The 6000-nt window shown below is 46.2% G+C and overlaps 1 protein-coding gene across 8 annotated transcripts in view; it reads left to right on the top strand.

The window, feature by feature from the left end:
• The first annotated feature begins 2915 nt into the window (after window positions 1-2915).
• Window positions 2916-6000, top strand: part of CAP1 (cyclase associated actin cytoskeleton regulatory protein 1) — a 28058-nt gene continuing 24973 nt past the window's right edge. For 2 of the 8 annotated variants that reach the window (XM_065915714.1, XM_065915683.1), the window contains exon 1: window positions 2916-3064. The gene's annotated coding sequence lies outside the window, so the exon portion shown is untranslated. Of the gene's footprint in view, window positions 3065-3197; window positions 3305-3414; window positions 3435-6000 lie in introns of those variants that run through there. The other 6 variants (XM_065915722.1, XM_065915689.1, XM_065915697.1 and 3 more) reach the window with 6 other exon arrangements.

The following is a 6000-nucleotide window of genomic DNA, read 5'->3' as shown; positions in this document are numbered from 1 at the left end:
AGGCTAGAGTCCAGAGGGCCTCAAAGAGTCTGAAGCAACTTAGCATGCATATGTGCACATGCGCGCGCGCGCGCGCGCACGCGCACACACACACATACACACACACGAAGCACTCAAATATAATCTTTTGATGTTCAGTTCAGTTCAGTCGCTCAGTCATGTTCGACTCTTTGTAACCCCATGGACTGCAGCACGCCAGGCCTCCCTGTCCATTACCAACTTCCAGAGTTTACTCAAACTCATGTCCATTGAGTCGGTGATGCCATCCAACCATCTCATTCTCTGTCGTCCCCTTCTCCTCCTGCTTTCAATCATTCCCAGCGCCAGGGTCTTTTCAAATGAGTCACTTCTTTGAATCAGTTGGCCAAAGTATTGGAGTTTCAGCTTCAGGATCAGTCCTTCCAATGAATATTCAGGACTGATTTCCTTGATGATGGACTGGTTGGATCTCCTTGCAGTCTGAGGGACTCTCAAGAGTCTTCTCCAACACCACAGTTCAAAAGCATCAATTCTTTGGCGCTCAGCTTTCTTTATGGTTCAACTCTCACATCCATACATGACTACTGGAAAAACCAAAGCTTTGGCTAGAGGGACCTTTGTTGGCAAAGTAATGTCTCTGCTTTTTAATATGCTATCTAGGTTGGTCATAACTTTTCTTCCAAGGAGCAAGTGTATTTTAATTTCACAGCTGCAGTCATCATCTGTGGCGATTTTGGAGCCCCCCAAAATAAAGTCTGTCACTGTTTCCACTCTTTCCTCATCTATTTTCCATGAAGTGATGGGACCAGATTCCATGATCTTGGCTTTCTGAATACTGAGTTTCAAGCCTGCTTTTTCACTCTCCTCTTTCACTTTCATCAAGAGGCTCTTTAGTTCTTCTTCGCTTTCTGCCATAAGGGTAGTGTCATCTGCATATCTGAGGTTACTGATATTTCTCCCAGCAATCTTTATTCCAGCTTGTGCTTCATCCAGCCTGGCATTTCGCATGATTACTCTGCAAATAAGTTAAATAAGCAGGGTGACAATATATAGCTTTTATGTACTCCTTTCCTGATTTGGAACCAGTCTGTTGTTCTATGTCCAGTTCTAACTGTTGCTTCCTGACCTGCATACAGGTTTCTCAAAAGGCAGGTCAGGTGGTCTGGTATTCCCATCTCTTAGTAAGAATTTTCCACAGTTTGTGGTGATCCATAAAGTCAAAGGCTTTGGCGTAAATAAAGCAGAAATAGATGTTTTTCTGGAAATCTCTTGCTTTTTTAATGATCCAGCAGATGTCGGCAATTTGATCTCTGGTTCCTCTATCTTTTCTAAATTCAGCTTGAACAACTGGAAGTTCACAGTTCATGAACTGTTGAAGCCTAGCTTGGAGACTTTTGAGCATTACTTTGCTAGCCTGTGAGATGAGTGCAATTGTGTGGTAGTTTAAGCATTCTTTGGCATTGCCTTTCTTTGGAATTGGAATGAAAACTGACCTTTTTCAGTCCTGTGACCACTGCTGAATTTTCAACTTTTTATGTTATGTCTGAATAAAGTTTATGTGTGAGACACTGTTCTTGTTAAATGTCAGTATTTAAAATATACTCTAATTTTTGTTCCACATTTTGTCACATGATCATTTTCTTTTAAATATTCCAGGGGTCATAAAATTGAGAAGAGGCCCAGGTTTAGAGAACTTAGGTAACCTGACCAAATTCTGACCCCTGGTAAAGCACCTAAGCCATGGCAGGAACCCTGGATGTCTTCCCACCAGGGGCATCACTACCTCCAAATTGCAGCAGATGATTCCAGTATGGTCTATCACAGGAGTTACGTTCTGGGGTTTAGTCACATAGATGTGTTTCCTCTAAAATTCCGACACTTTGTGAACTTGGCAAATAATTCAGCATCCTCGCTTTAAAACTGGAGGCCATAATGGTACCTACCGCGGAGAGTTCCTATTAGAATTAAGTGAAAATGAGCTTGAAGCTTTCAGCAGAGGTCTGGCATGTACTCAGCGCGCAGTAAATGGTAGTCGTTATTATAAGAACTGTATTTGTTGAATGAGTGACTCTGGCATATAACGCTTGCATTTAACTTGAAGCTTGGAGCTGTCAGAGGCGTTCGACTGAAGGGGTGGCAACTTGCCAATTCTTTTCTGGAAATAAAATCTTTGTGGGAGGATAATCACTGGTTGGAAAACGTGAGCCTTGAGGGAACAAAGCTCAGATCCCCAGGCCCAAGGAGCACGGAAGTGAAGTCTTCCTTGCGCTTAGCGGCCACCATGCTGAACCTCCCCCGGACTGACTGGCAGCCGGCTGGGAACGCCCAGCCCGGGGCAAAGATGCCTCAGAAGCCAGGTTTTAGCAGAGCGAAGCAGGATCTCTTTTAATTCTGCTTATCTTTTTTCCCCCCTCTCGATCATCTTATTCTCGGGGACCACACCCTGAGTGCGGGCAAGAAGGACTCCTAAACCGCGGGGCGGAGGCTTCCGCGCGGCCCCAGACCTGACCATCTATGGTCACAGAGCGCACCGAACTAACAGGAAGTGGGTTGCGCTTCCACCTTCCCAGCCCCGGCTAGAGCCAGCAGGGCGGTGGCGGCAGGCACGCCCAGAAACCCTGAGCTATACCTGAGCATCCCTGCCGACCCTTCCCCACATCCAGCCTCCGCAGGTCCTCCCGAAACACTGCCCAGACCAATGACCTCCCCAGGTCACAAACGGGGAAACCGAGGTATCCACGCCCAGAGGGAGGCGGAGCTTAGGTTGGTCTACTACCGGTGGAGGGCGTGGTCTAGCTTTAGACACGCCCCGTCGCTCACGCCTCGGGGGCGGGACTCTTTTCCCAAGCTGGAGGGGAATTCTTTCTCCTGGGCGTGGCGTATAAGGGGCGGAGTCACCAGCCGGGCGGCCAGACTTCCTCCCGGGTCCCTCCGCTGGGCCGGCTAAAACGCCGGCCCTTCATTTCCGGTGGTGGTGCCGCGCCCAGTGAGGGCCCGGAAGTGGGTCGCGCGAAGGTTGCTGGGCGGTTCTTGCCGGAAGTGGAGAGCGGCTGGTCGCAGTCCCGAGGTGAGACAGAAGTCTGAGGTGAGTGTGCGCGGTGGGGAGTGACTGGGGTCCGCTCCTCGGCCCACTGGCTTTTGGCGTTATTAATGGCCTTTCTGGCCTAGGTGCGTGCGGTGAGCCCTCCTGAGGGGGCCGGCGCGGTGGGGCCCTTACGCCGACCCCGGATCCTGGGCGCGGTCTCTCGAGGTGGGGCCGGAGTGACCAGCTGAGCCGGGCTCTCCTGTGGAGGCCCTCCCTCCGCTGGACTTAGCGGTTCTGGAGGTCAGTCTCAACGGAGGCCTGATTCCTAAGGAGTTTTGACTGAAAGAAACCTCCGAGACCTTAGAGTCTTCACTATTTCTGGTCTCGCCCCCATTGCTTGGATGGGTAAACTGATTCCCGAAGAGACGAGGTTTGTCTAAGGTCTTATTGCGAAAACAGTCGGAAACAATCTTTAACAGGGAATGAATCGGAATCTAGACCTCAGTTCCTTAGTTTACCAGCCCCACATTCTTCCCCCGTTCATTTCCCAGGAACCTTTCTGTACCTTGGGGTGGTCTTCCGGTAGGTGTCTCAGGCAGTTGCAGGTTTAAAGGCTACCCGCTGCGTGGAACTTTGATTTAAAAATACAGCTTGTTTGGAATGCCTGGGGAGTTTTTTTTTTTTTTTAAGAGTGGAGCAGGTCTTTGTGTTTGTAATCTGAGAGCCTCCCCTTTCTCTTAGTCTGTAGTTCTTATCTTGAAAACCCGAGTTAACTTTATTGAAGGTATCTCATACTTCTGGTCATGAAATCTGTTGACTCAGGTTTGGTCTGGCTCCACTGCAAAGCATCGGTGGCTATAGTTGCTTTATTTAATTTGTTTGAGACTCTTTTTTCTCATCTTTTAAGTGACGATCTCTGCTCACATTACAGGATTAAATTCAGTGTAACAAATTATGTTTATTCTTTGTTAGATACTCTGCCATATCCAGGGGTTGCAGAAACAAAATAAGGTAGACCCTGCCCTCATGGATCTGACATTGTTCGCAGGGAATTTAACAAATACTATAAATGTGATGCGTGTTAGGAAAGAACAGGGTACTATGGCAGTATGTAACAAGGGGCTCAAGAAAATCGCTTCTGCAGAAGCAGGGGTTAAGATGAGTTTCAGACAAGGAAGAGCTCGATGAAGACAGGATGAGAAACTTAAAGCAGAGATTAGTATCAGAACTGTGTCAATTGAAACTCTTTATAGGGATCCCTGTTCAAGTGAAAAAGGGGGGTGGTGGGGAGCCCAGCACATTAATCATTCATTGGTCATTTACTGAGCCCTTAATATATGTGAGGCACATAAGAAATGAGGCACTTGGCCCTGGTGACCAAGAATACAGTAGTTCTCTTGGAGTGGAGGAGGAAGCAGACAAGTAAATCGTGGGTAGCTTACAGTGTTGTAGTGCACCGTGTGAGCGCAGGGCTCTGAGAGGAAGGCTACCTGAGCCAGGTTTCCAGGCTTTGGGGAGGAAGTGGGAGGGTAAGTCTTGCAGGATTTATTTAGCCATATGGTGAATCTGAAAAACGAATTTCCAGCCAAAGAGTCCAGTGCAAGAAATGGAGACTGGACACTGAAAGACCATGACTGGAATTCCAGTAAAGCTCAGAGAAGTGGAGGAAGTGGGCAGTGGTGGCATCAAATATGAAGGCCCTTGTAAACCCTGCTAAGGAATTTGGAGCTTACCCTGAAAGCTGTGGGGAGGCTTTGAACCCTCTTGCCCAGGAAAAAGATGTGGTCATATTGATGTTTTATTAATAATTTGTCTGTGAGGGGGGAGGGAAAGGACTTCAGTGGGGAAGTAGACGAATGTTCCGAAGGTTGAACGATGGCTTGAACTAAGACAGTGAGAATGGAAAGAAGAGGAGGGATCAAATTTGAGCAATGTGAAAAAGGTGGAATCCATAGATTTGGAGGCTGATTATTTATGGAAATGAAGAAATAGAAGGAGCCTAGGACAGTTGTCTGGTTTTCTGGTTCAGGGAAGTGGTAGTACTATTTACCAAGATAGGTACTCTATGAGGAAGGTTAACTGGAGAGGTGACATGGAAAGAAAATGAATTTTGGACGTATTTAGTTCGAGGTGTTTGCAGCACATCTAGGCAAAGATGCCTAATAAGGTATCCCGGCTAGAAGAAACAGCATGAACAAAGATGTGGAGGCAGGAGGGGGTTTATATTGCTCAGTGAGGTACTGGGGCCTCGGATTTGTAGAGGAAGATAAGACCAGGAAGAAAAGGTAGGTGCTGCCAGATTGTCAGGGGCTTTTGATGCCTTGTTTGAATGCGTTTGGATTTATTCTATGGTTGCCATTTTGCTTATTGTTTGAGTTACTGCTGTTCAGTATAAAAAAATTACAGATGAAATTTCTTCCCCCTTCCCCAGAAACATTTCATCAGTCAGACGTTTTGGAGGAGTTTAAATAAAATGGTAGCAGTGAAAGTACTTTGTCAAGTACAACCTGTCATGCAAATCAAAAGTGGTAGTATTGCTAAGCTTCAGTGTGTGTGTTTTTTATTTGCAAAAGTTAGCTTTTTAGTTTGTAAAATGTTTCCAGCCTGAAGGATTGAAGCCTTTTTTTCATCCATTTTCTTCCTTATACATGCCTTTGTTTAGTTGCAGTTATTTTTTAAACTAGGAACTGAGCCTTTAAAAAGTGACTTCCTTCTTTCAGTTTTCTGTGAGGCGTGGTGAGTCAAAGATGCATTTTACTTTAGCAAATGCAGTGTCATTGGAAGTTGAACCCTCTGGTTTGAAATTTAATCCTGAGATTTGAAATCTGAGAATCCTCAAGCCATATCTTAGGCAGTGCTAGTGATTATTTCTTTGCCTTACCCTCATCAGTTTATTTTCTATTAAGCTGGCTTTCATATCTATACATAAGCTTTTCAACCAAACCAGACTGCTTTTTTGAAAAGAACCATTTTCATCTTGTTACCCCTTCACTGGC

The sequence above is a fragment of the Muntiacus reevesi genome, chromosome 1 (genome assembly GCF_963930625.1).
Source record: "Muntiacus reevesi chromosome 1, mMunRee1.1, whole genome shotgun sequence".
In the NCBI taxonomy this organism is placed as follows: Eukaryota; Metazoa; Chordata; class Mammalia; order Artiodactyla; family Cervidae; genus Muntiacus; species Muntiacus reevesi.
Note: the sequence above shows the minus strand (reverse complement) of the source record. Positions and strands in the feature narration are given on the sequence as shown.